Raw genomic sequence first — 13,280 nt, forward strand, 5'->3', positions numbered from 1 at the left:
TCCAAATCAAAGGGGAATACTGGAGGAAATATTTTAAAATCAAATAAATATTCTATTTGGATTTTATTCGAGATTTTATTTGAATTAGAAAAAAATATGCATTTTTCAAAATTGCATTCTTAGGCTAGAAAATGTTCACCTTGTTCTAAATATTTTATTTAGATAGTGCAAATTGTTTTTGACATTTTAAGAATTTTTTTATATTTTATTATGATTTTTGTTTACGGCAGAATAAAAAAACATTTCGTCCTTCCCGAGCGGGAACCGCCCCGCCGCCGCCAGCCGTGTCCGACTCGGGCATGCCTCCCAAGGACGGTGCCCCCTCGCCCAAACCACCATGCCGGCGCCTCGCCCCCTCTTTATAAGGCCTCATCCCAGCCCCCTCTCCTCCCTACATCGCCAGCCGCCACCGCTGCCCGAAGCAGCAGCAGCCAGCGTCGCCGCCGCCCACGCCAACGTCGCCATCCGCTGATCCGCCCAAAGCCCCGCCTCATCGTTGCCAAGCCGGAGCCGCCGCCCGCTGCCGTTCGGATCCGCCGCCGCTGCCAGTTCTTTTGTCTGAATTTTTTGGTTTATTTTGGTAAGCCCTAGATCTAACTAGGTTTTTTATATAGATCAGTTTTCTCAGTTTTCCTTCGGTTTAGCTAATTAGCGGATGTTCGCCTGAACACCTTTGTTCGCAAACGCGTTCTTTCATTTGTCCCTATTAACGAGCGTCCGTTCGTAAGTCTTCAAACCATCACAGTTTTTCAACTGTTTGTCCAAATATAGTGAAATCAATGCCAAAATCTTCGTCTCGAACCCCTCTTTCCAGTTAATCAACTTGAACATGGTTTTGACAATTTAAAATTTGTTTGCAAGCAGATTTCAATTCGAACTTCTTTTTGATCATAGGTTGAGTTTCATAGCTCCGAGTTGAGTGTTTCTTTTGGCAAATCGAAGCTCTTTTCTTGTACTTTCGATTTGGATCTTTTCTCTTGGGTTTTACCCTTGCATCTATTTCTTGATTTCTTATGTATGCTATCATTTGTTTGCGTTAGAATTCCCGGAGTGCGAAGGGTGCTACTACGAGTCTTTAGGGTTTGCGGATCGTTAGCAAGGCAAGTAACACTTTGATCATACCCCTTTATTACCCAGTTTTTATGCATTAGTTTTAACCATCAAACATTGCATGGTTAGGACTTCATAACATGTGGGTATTGGGAAGTAGTAGTTGAGGTAGTACCTATTGCCCTTTTTCATTCAAACCCTGGGAGTTACTTCTATGTTATGTTTATATTAGTATGCTATGCTCGTAGACGTGGTTTGGTTTGAGTGATTCATGATAGTTGTGAGTATTATTATGAACTAAGGGTTTATTTAAGGTGGCTACCTTAACACACATCTAGGTGGATTTTTTGTGGGCACCTGGGCAATCCAGTGCTGTCCAAGGAGATTCCGGGGAAACCGTGTGATCATCCTATGGTTCGCCACCCAGGCTCAAAGGGATCATATTGCTATTCATGCTGGAAACTTATGTGTGCAGCCACAAGACATTATGGGCTCTGGCATAGTTGAGTATGTTGTGTGACCTCTTTCAGTGGTAAACTAGCAGATGTAGGGGATGTAGGTGGTACGATTTACCCGTCGAAAGGGCTAATGCTTTCTAAAAGACTGTGTCTTGGTCATCCGCTTCTCAAACATCATGCAGTGCGAGAAATCAATGGAGGAGATCGAGTCTTGTGGGGAAAAGTGCGCAAAGCTCTATAGAGTACAAACTAATCATGATTAGTCATGTTCCCGGTTATGGACATCTTGAGTACTTGGTGCTTGAATTATTATGTTGATCTCGTCACTTTATTTAATTAGCTTCTTGGGTTAATGATTACTTTAATTGTGATTGAGATGGGGTTACCATTCTAAATGTTTATCAACTACCATGATAGTTAAACAAAATATATTCCTTTGTTGTAGGAAAAATTGGCTTTTCACAAAAAAACATGAAAATCGTAGAGCCTCCACCAGCCATATATGCATGTAGTTATAGCTGTTTCATGTTCATTGCTCTACAATGTTATTTTGCCAGCATATCCAATGTGCTGACCCATTTTCGGGCAGCTGCGTATTATGTTGCAGACTTTTCAGATGAAGAGTAAGGTGCGCTAGGTCGTTGTCCTGCACTCAACTATGCCGTTGGAGTTGATGGACTCGCTTTACCTTCGAAGCCTTCCCCTGATATCTTATTTAGATGGCCTTAAGCCATATTATTGTAATAAGTTCTCTTTTGAGACTATTGATGTATTAAGTGTGTGATAGAAACTCTGTTATAAATCGTTCAAGTACTGTGTGTGTCAGCATTACCGATCCAGGGATGACACTTATGCACATAGATTTGACCGTTTGAGGTCGGATCGCTACATGTTCAGATCCTTTATGCATATTAATTCCCATCTAATTATGACCATGAATATGAGTCATGAGTAGTTATGTTTGTTCCTGAGGACATGGGAGAAGTCTTGCTATAAGAGTCATGTGAATTTGGTATTCGTTCGATATTTTGATGAGATGTATGTTGTCTCTCTTCTAGTGGTGTCATGTGAATGTTGACTACATGACACTTCACCATTGTTTTGTCCTAGGGGATGGCATTGGGAAGTAATAAGTAGATGCTAGGTTGCTAGGGTGATAGAATCTTAAACCCTAGTTTATACGTTGTTTCGTAAGGGGCTGATTTGGATCCTTATGTTTCATGCTATGGTTAGGTTTACCTTAATACTTATTTTGTAGTTGCGGATGCTTGCAAGAGGGGTTAATCATAAGTGGGATGCTTGTCCAAGGAAGGGCAGTACCCAAGCACTAGTCCACCCACATATCAAATTATCAAAGTACCGAACGCGAATCATATGAGCGTGATGAAAACTAGCTTGACGATAATTCCCATGTGTCCTCGAGAGCGTTTTCCTTTATATAAGAGTTTATCCAGGCTTGTCCTTTGCTACAAAAAGGATTGGGCCACCTTCCTGCACCTTATTTACTTTTATTACTTGTTACTCATTGCAAATTACCTTATCACAAAACTATCTGTTACCATTAATTTCAGTGCTTGCAGAGAATACCTTACTGAAAACTGCTTATCATTTCCTTCTTCTCCTTGTTGGCTTCGACACTCTTACTTATCGAAAGGACTACGATAGATCCCCTATACTTGTGGGTCATCAAGACTCTTTTCTAGTGCCGTTGCTGGGGAGTGAAGCGCCTTTGGTAGGTGGAATTTGGTAAGGAAAAATTTATATAGTGTGCTGAAATTTACTGTCACTTGTTACTATAGAACATAATCCTTTGAGGGGCTTGTTCGGGGTATCTTCACCCTGACGAGTAGAGCAAAGAGTTGCTCCTCAACCTACTAAACCTACTGAAAATGTTTATTTTGAAATTCCTTCGGGTATGATAGCGAAACTGCTAGCTAATCCTTTTACAGGAGATGGAATATTGCATCCCGATTTGCACCTAATCTATGTGGATGAGGTTTGTGGATTATTTAAGCTTGTAGGTATGCCCGAGGATGTTATCAAGAAGAATGTCTTCCCTTTATATTTGAAGGGAAAGGCATTGAAATGGTTTAGGCTATGTGATGATATTGGATCATGGAACTACAATCGATTGAAATTGAAATTTCATCAGAAGTTTTATCCTATGCATCTGGTTAATCGTGATCGTAATTATATATATAATTTCTGGCCTCGCCAAGGAGAAAGCACCGCTCAAGCTTGGGGGAGGCTTAAGTCAATGTTATATTCATGCCCCAATCATGAGCTCTCAAGAGAAATTATTATTCAAATATTTTATGCTCGGTTTTCTCTCAATAATCACTCCATGCTCGATACTTCTTGTACTGAATCTTTTATGATGAAGACTATTGAATTCAAATGGGATTTATTGGAAATAATTAAATGCAACTCTGAAGATTGGGAACTCGATGAAGGTAAGGAGTCAGGTATAACACCTAAGTTTGATTGTGTTAAATCTTTTATGGATACTGATGCTTTTCATGAATTTAGCACTAAATATGGACTTGACTCTAAGATAGTAGCTTCTTTTTGTGAATTATTTGCTACTCATGTTGATCTCCCTAAGGAGAAGTGGATTAAATATCATCCTCCCGTTGAAGTAAAAGTAGTTGAACCTATTAAAGTTGAAGAAAAGACTGTCACCTATAATGTTGATCCTATTGTTCCTACTGCTTATATTGAGAAACCACCTTTCCCTACTAGAATAATGGATCATGCTAAAGCTTCCACTGTGGTCAACAAAAGTAATATTAGAACACCTACACTCTCTGAGCAAATTAAAGTTGAACCTAGTATTGCTATGGTTAAAGATCTTGTTGGGGATATGACTATTAGGTATGACCCGCCCAGGAGGGGCCGGGTCAACCCTATGAAGATTTGTCACAATGAAGCCCAAGGTCACATGGCGATTCATAGATAGGCTTAGTAGAGGGCCCAGACCCAAAGGTAGCTTAAAGCTCCTGAGTATGAACCGCCATATATGTAAACTTGTACTGTAAGGCATGTGTAAAAGTTCACCTAGCCGGAGACGTTGGATAAGCCGGCCGGGACTCTGAGGGCCGCAGGGCGTCTACCCATGTATATAAGGGGACGACCTAGCGGCGGCTTAGGACAAGAAACAACATATCGAGAGCTGGGTCAAGCATATTCGCTCCCTGCTTGTCAAAACCCTAGCAATACCAACTACAAACTGGACTAGGCTTTTACCTTCATCGTAAGGGGCCGAACCAGTATAAACTCTCCGTGTCCTCTCTCATGTTTAACTCCTTTAAGTTAAGCTCAAAGCGATGGCTCCACAACTAAGTCCTCACACTAGTACATCTGCCGTGACAATCCCAAGACAGTTGGCGCCCACCGTGGGGCTATCGCATGATGGTTTCGAGTCCTTAAAGGGTAGCTTCGAAGGGAGCAAGGGATATGCCGTGGGCCGGATGACCAAGAGTCGCCGCGGCAAGATCTACGTCGACGACGTAGGCTGGGGCCCCGAGGCCGGCTCAATTGAGTACGGGTACCGGGTCCCCTTTGGCGGAATCCATGTCTCCATCGGCAAGATCGGCGAACCGGGCCCTGAGCCGGACATCTGCACCGACATCGTCGAGACGGCTCAGCGTGCGAGACCCGCCAGGATTCGGCCTGCCATGAATCGTGCCTTCGTGGGATTTATCCAAGGAGTGGAATCCGAACACAGGCTAGCATCTGGTGACGAGACCGTCGTTTATTCTGATGGCGAGTCATCCACCGGTGAGACAGAGTCTTTGTATCAACTGCCAGATGGCCGGCTTGGGGGTTGTTCCAATGGCGATAGTATTCCGGACCCTCGTGAGCCGCTGAATCGGGTTGCAATTTTCATGACCAGTACACAGCTGGTACAACACTCATCAACTGCCGCAGAGCTGGTTTCCGGGTCAGGGGCGGCAGCGGCTACTGGGGCAGGAGGCCCTGAATGCCCGCCGGCTCAAGCTTTAGCTGATTTACTGGATAAATTGACGATGCTGTTAACAACGGTGGTTCACCCGGAGGATCAGGATCAGCACAATGCGGCGATCACAAAACTGTGTGACGAGATAGCGCAGGCCAAGGAGGAGTTAAATGCCGAAAGTGCCAGGATGGCTGAGGAGCAGACCGCTTTGGACGCCTAGTCACAACGGATTCAGGTGGGGTCTTACAGGCTCATGTTGGATCAGAATGCTTCGAACGATGCCACGAGGAGGAGGCATCAGACCCGTCTGTCGTCGGTTTACGAGGCAAGAAATCTTTTTAACACGCCAGGAGCAGGAACCAGTAACCCAGCGGGGGTAAACCGGGCCGAGGCGCCAGGGACGGGGACGCCAGTTCAGCCGAGCATGGTAGATCCACCTCGTCAGAATAATAACCCGCCACGGCAAGTGCCAACGCCATCAGGTCATTATTCCACCCCTTTGGATAACATGATCGTTGCAGCATCTCGATTAGCAGCTATCCCAGTTGAATCACCAATAGCAGTTGAGACGCGAAGGGCGAGAGATCTTCTTCACACAGTGCTTGTTCAGTAGTAGGCTTATTCTTACAGCCGTGATCGAGTCCATTCTACCCCTCGCCTGAGCCAGAGTTACATCAGACAATTTGATGAGCCATCTATATCAAGCAGTGGGCGGAACCATAACCCACCCCGTGGGCATGACCCGCGGGTGCCGATGCAAATGCTCAAGACGTGGTGGATCAAGGTAGAGCTCATCGAGAGGCCAAGCTGACGGCTCAGTATGCGTCTCATCAACCAACTCCGGTTCGTCCGACCACCTCCGTGGAGCTAGGTGTAACCTTTAGAAACTTTGGCATACCATGCTTGGTGCCGGATCTACGTAATGAGCGTTTGCCCAAAGATTTCAAAGGACCTCGCAAAGTGCCAAACTATACAGCTGATCTAAATCCAGAGGCATGGATTGAGAGTTATAAGATGGCCATGGAGTTGTTGGATGTTAGTGAGGATGCATGTGCTAAGTATTTTCCCCTGATGTTAGAAGGAACGGCCCGCACCTGGTTGAAGGGGCTTCCTTCTAATTCCATCAGGTCATGGCTGAGTTAAAATCCCGGTTTATCCAGAACTTCAAAGATACGTGTAAACAACCCATGTCGATTGTGGATCTAGCCGCTTGTATTCAGGAAGAAGGTGAATCAACAACCCATTGCGTGCGCCGGGTCTCAACGATCTTCCACTCGTCGTATCGCATCAATGCCGACTCAGCCGTGTTGATGTTACAGAACAATTGCCGCTTTACACCCTTAAACCAGAAGCTGGGGCGGCTCAAACGTCACTACAATGACATGGGGACACTCATGGCAGCTCTGCTTAAGTATGCTGACTCCTATAGTACCAAAGACCCTGAGTCCGTGGATGACAAAGTAGGAAAGGGGAAGAGGGGCAGCAACGCTAAAGGACAGCAGCATAACCCAGCGGCGAGTCAAGGAGCTAATGGTAAGTGCAAAGCTGATAATAGTAGAGGGTGCTCGGATGGCCTTCTCCCGTGTCAAGATGCAATCGGTGAAGATGAAGGCCACCGACGTGGCGACCGCAGGCCTGCCCGAAGGCAAGGATCACCGAAAGCTGGAGAGGTACTTTGACGACTTCCTGGAAGGGGCCCGAATAGTAGAGGGCCAAATGTTCTAAGGACGTGTTATTAGATTAGATGTGTCCGAGTTGTAAAAACTAAGTTTGTGAACCCAGGCTTGTAATATATCTATGTTTTCACCTTTTGTTTCAAGTGATGTGTCCTCCTGTGCGGCCATTTATTTCAGAAAATTCCCAGTTGTCGACTTCATCCCCCATGCAGATGCTACGGGGGTGTTCAGCGTAACACGTGACCGCACTTTATCCAATGTCTTGGTCCATAAAGGAGGCGTCTGCGAGGTGAACCAGGCAATCAGACTATGCAGCTTTATTACTTTCACTTAGCCATATGAATTTGATTGTGGAGCTAGGTACTAGCCCCTGGTGCGTGTGTGGCTATATCTGGACTACAGTGCCTCTTCCATGTGGATGGGTGAAGACCAGCCCCTCGTATAACACGGTGTGAATCGCTAATGATTTGTACTATAAGACTAAGTTAGCGAATCGCCGACCAGCTCTCGCATTATCATGACAGTCAATTTTCGGCTTTCTCTACTAAGGTATTTGACCGAACGAACCAGAAATACAGTTGTAGTAGTTCTCCCTTTACCACCTTAGCTGAATGAGTGGAACCTAAGGTGGTAAGCATGGGAGTCGGGCAACCCAACTATAGAACAAAGACATGATTCGGAGCTGATGCATATAATGCAATATCTGGGACGCTGAAGAGTACCCCATAGGAGTTCGGACTTGAAAAACATGCAGGGCCGGATACAACCCTTGGTGTTAAGGCTGGACTAAAGCACGTGTGGCAGTCGGAAGCAAGGAGGGGATACAGATGATAATGCAAAATAGATGAGTACCAAACAAAAGTGGTGATCAACTGCTTCCTTTATACCCTGATTAATACATTGAGACATGTCATTACAAATAATGCCCGAAGGCCAAGGCCATTTTACATGTCGAGAGTTTACACAAGGGAAAGGTTTATACAGGGCTTTCTGAAAAAATAGTGGTTTGAAGATCCTAATGATGCCCTGCTGCACGTCTGTGTCGTTTCTCCTTGGTTCGAAATCCTTTGAGAGGAGGAGTCGATGGTCATCTACAAGAGAGGGGAACCTGGAATTGAGCCCATGTACAACCGTAGAGTAGGTAGGTTTTTAATGAACCTGTAGTGAAAGAAAAAAAGGTTAAGGTCCGAATAGGGTCAAGCCGTACTATAGGCCTTTTCCACAGTATGCCTCTGGTGTTTCCCTAGGTATTTTAAGTGTGTAACTATGCACGCGCGATATGTAAGCCGCAACCTTATGGGGCGATCGGCGGAGGCTGAACTCCTATTCAAGCTCTGGATCCACCGAGCTGGCGTGCTATAATGTGGACTGGACTCGCTTAGTGGTGTCATGGGTCTTGATGACCGATGAGCTGTTCGGCTTGATAAGGCGTTCTGTACCTCGACTACTAGGGCTGTGGTGTGCTCCTTAGTACGGAGGGAGCGCTCCATGTTTCCATTGACTATGATGACGCCACGTAGTCTGGGCATGTTGAGCTTCAAATAAGCATAGTGTGGGACTGTATTAAAGCGGGCAAAAGCAGTTCGTCCAAGAAATGCATGATAACCACTGCAGAAAGGGATGATATCAAAGAGCGATTCTTCACTTCGAAAGTTGTCTGGAGAGCCGAATACTACTTCCAGTGTTAAGGAGCCCGTGCAGCGGGCTTCCACGCCGGGTATCACTCCTTTAAAGGTAGTGTTACTAACTTGATTCTTGACAGGTCGATACCCATCTTACGGACAGTGTCTTGTTAAATCCATTTGAGACTGCTGCCACTGTCCATAAGGACTCTAGTGAGATGGTATCCGTCGACGATGGGATCAAGGACCAGGGTCGCCGAACCTCCATGATGGATACTGGTTTGGTGGTCCCTGTGATCAAAGGTGATCGGACAAGCCGACCATGGGTTGAATTTTGGGGCGACAGGCTCTAGAGCATAGACGTACCTTAATGCGCGCTTGCGCTCCCTCTTGGGGATGTGGGTGACATATATCATGTTCACAGTCTTCACCTTAGGGGGAAACTTTTTCTGTCCCCTTGTGTTCGGAAGGCGGGGAGATCATCATCGTCCTCGCTTTGTGGTCATTTCCCCTTATGTTCAGTATTTAATTTACCAGATTGTTTAAAAACCCAGTAGTTTCTGTTGGTGTGGTTGGCAGGCTTGTCAGGGGTGCCATGAATCTGGTAGGGCATATCCAGTATTTTGTCCAAATTGGATGAACCATCTCTATTTCCTTTGAACGGCTTCTTCCGCTGACCGGGCTTTGAGCCACTGAATCCGACGTTTACTGTTGTATCCTTGGTTTCTTTGTTCTTGTTCTGACGCTTATTTTTGATGCGTCGTGGCCTTCCATTGCCATCCCTGGCCTCAGAGGTGCTAGGGTCGCTGGTACTATTGCTTCTACAAGCCAACCAGCTATCTTCACCCCCACAGAAGAAGGTCATAAGTGCAATAAGAGCTGCCATAGTCTTCGGCTTTTCCTGACAGAGGTGTCGGGCTAGCCATTCGTCACGGACGCTGTGCTTAAAGATGGTAAGGCTTCGGCATCCGGACAGTCGATGATTTGATTCTTTTTAATTAATTACCAAGTCCAAAGTTTGCGGGCTGACTCTCCGGGTTGCTGGACTATGTGACTCAGGTCATCAGCATCCGGTGGCCGGGCATGAGTGCCCTGAAAGTTGTCCCGAAAAGCGACCTCTAAGTCCTCCCAACTGCCAATGGATTTCTCTGGGAGGTTATTCAACCAGTGTTGTGCTGGTCCTTTTAGCTTTAGGGGGGTATTTGATGGTGTGGAGATCATCTCCGCGAGCCATGTGAATGTGGAGAAGAAAATCTTCAATCCATTCAGCAGGATCTATCATGCCATCGTAAGGCTCGATGTTTACAGGTTTCAACCCTTTTGGAAACTGGCACTGCATTGCCTCATTGGTAAAGCACATGGAGTCTGTGGCACCTCTATACCAGGCGACATCACCATAGAGTTCGGATGACATCCGTGTTCGGGGCTGACCCCGGGTTTGGTTATGTTTGTCGTGCCAAGCATGATGGCCGTCATCTCGTGCTGCAGCGCTTCCTCTTGATCCGTAGATTGATCTTGTCTGGCTGGCTCTATTCTCCAGGTCCTAATGTAATTCGTATGTGTAGCCCGTATCCATTGTCTCTTTGCCTCTATGACGAGGTGGCGCGGGCTGGTGTTTGGCATAATTAGTGTCTTTATCTCGTCCACGTGGTGGTCGGTCAGCCTGATTGTATTTTGATGGTATTGGCTCAAGGGCCTCATCGTCAAATTGTGGCAGTAGCCTGCGTTTTGGGTAACTCTTTATCAGGCGCTTGAGGATGTATTCTTCGGCAGCCAGGAACTTTGTCCATCTGTCGTTTAGCGTATCCTGTTCGGCTTGAAGCTGCTGCTGTTTCTTTTTTAGGCTTCGCGCTATGGCAATTAGCTCTCGCTTGAAGTGTTCTTGTTCAAGGGGTTCCTCTGGGATGATGAAATATTCGTTGCCAAGGCTGACATCCTCTTCGGAGGCAGGTAAGTAGTTACTGTCTTCCGAGTCCTCGTGATCGGCGTGTTTGAGGTTGTATTGACCTTCTTCCCTTTCATCCTTCTCAAATGAATGCTCAATGGGGTGGTCAGGATCTTCGGTGTTGTCCAGAGTGTTATTATCTCCAGTGTCGGTACTGCCTTCCCTTGCCTGACGCGATCGTGAGCGGCGCTGCTGACGGCGGCGCTTTGGTGGTTTATCGATGGGCTTATCCTCGTCTATGTTTTGAGTACCATCATTGTCTTTCTTCTCAGGTGTGTCCACCATGTATACGTCGTGCATAGAAGCGGTTGTACAACACCTCGCGACGGGTGGGTTCTGGCCTGGTTCGGCCTCGACATCGTCGTCCATGCCATTGATGTCTTCGGAGGCGTAGTCTAGCATGTCGGTTAGGTCCTCGATAGTGGCTATTAAGTGGGTGGTGGGTGGGACGTAAAATTCCCTGCTATCAGCCCCCAGTTTGGGATAGGCATAGTTCAGAGGTGATACTTCTGTGATGGTGCGAGATCGCATTAATTAGGGCCAGTGTCATGTTTAAGAGCGAAAGCTGGATGGGCGTCTGAGGAACTACAGAGCTAGATCCCGTAATAACGACTTGATCGAGCTCGATGGACACAGACCTTGAGAGTTCAGAGTTGTCGACCAGAGGAGAGTCTGGCTTTCCGATGACAGCGAGAGTCCCGTTCGACTCCGGGCCCGCTGACAGCATGGTCGCATCTGTGTCTCTGACAGGGAGCTCCATAATGGGATAGAGTAGGGGCGATCCGCCTCGGATCTAAGGCAGGGGCGGATGTGGGCGTCGATCCTTGAGTAGAATCTGATGGTGGATCCAAAGGGCCTCCTTCACGTCGGTAAAGAGCGGCGGCCAAGGTCGAGCTCCCTCCGAAGACCAAGTCTCCTTGGATATCAGTGATGTAGTTCAAGCTTCCAAACCTGATCTGGTGACCTAGGGCGTAGCTGTCAATCTACTCGAGAGGACCAGTCGAGCAGGCACGCAGAACAAAACCTCCAAACACAAAGAGTTGACTAGGGAGAAAAGTCTCCCCAGAAACAGCATCATTGCCGATGACAAGGCGAGCCATCGATCCTTCTATCGACGACACAACGCAACTCTCAATGAAAGCACCAATGTTAGTGTCAAAACTGGAAGGTCTTGGGTAGGGGGTCCCAAACTATGCATTTGAGGATTAATGATAACAAGGGACGATGGGGACACAATGTTTACCTAGGTTCGGGCCCTCTTAAAGGAGGTAAAACCCTACGTCCCGCTTTATTGTATTCAACGAGTATATGGGTTACAAGAGTTGATCTACCTTGAGATTGTAATGGCTAAACCCTAGCTGTCTAGCCTATGAAAATTATGACAGCCTCTATGGACTATCCCCTCCGGCTTATATACACAACGGAGGGGCCTAGGGTTGTATAGAGTCGGCTTGTGGGGGGAAGGAAATAACATATCTGGACACCGAACTTGCCATTCACGCATATAGGAGTTCTACCTAGACACGGGGGAAAGTCTTCTGCTTTTATCTTCACGACCCATCATTCCGGCCCATATCAAATAATCTGGACACCTAAGGACTCCCTCAAACACCACAACAAATGAACCAAACATCAATTGAGCAGTTAACTAATTAAACACCACAAAAAATGAACCAAACATTAACTGAGCACCACATTGCACAATATAACATACTCCTAATAGAAGATCAGACAGTTAACCAAACCAAGCATGCTTAACAACTTGGAAATATAACAATTGTATTTGTTTCTTATGTATTTAGTACAACCAAATTTGTTTTATTTCTTACATGGTATACAATAACAAAATGCACCCACAAAAATTGAACATCGCATTGCAGAATTGAACCAAACAGTTAACTAAACACCACAACGAAAGAACCAAACGTTAACTAAGCACCGCATTACACAAAATATAACATACTAGAAGATCAGATAGTTAACCAAACCAAGCATGCTTGACAACTTGGAAATAAAGCAATTGTATTTGTTTCTCATGTATTTTATAAAGATAAATATGATTTATTTCTCACTTGGAAGACAATACAAAATTGCACCCTGAAGAATTGAACATCACATTTCCAGAATTGAACCAAATAGTTAACTGAAGACGACAACTATAACCAAACAGTTAATAACTAAGCACCACATTGCATGACATATGGAACATATAGACTAGAGCAACCGATTGCATGGCAAAAGTACATAGGACAATTCACTAGAATTTGTTAAGGAAAGGCATGAGTAGCACATGCAACGGGTAAACCGAGCATGCTTAACCGGCATAGCTACAAACTAAACATAGGTCCTTATAGTGAGCTAATAAGAGAAGCTACTCCTCATCATCGGATATACCGATGATGATTGGCTCCTTGGACATGGAAGAGGGGAGTCCACCACATCATGGGTGCCCACGTCGTAGTGGTGAGTTTCCTGAGCCACTCCGGGCACCAACCTGCTGCCTCTCGAGTTGAGGTAAGCACGGGCACGCTGAGAAAACACCTTGTAGTCTTTGACGAAGGCACGGACGGT

This window comes from Triticum aestivum, chromosome 6A (assembly GCF_018294505.1).
Source record: "Triticum aestivum cultivar Chinese Spring chromosome 6A, IWGSC CS RefSeq v2.1, whole genome shotgun sequence".
In the NCBI taxonomy this organism is placed as follows: Eukaryota; Viridiplantae; Streptophyta; class Magnoliopsida; order Poales; family Poaceae; genus Triticum; species Triticum aestivum.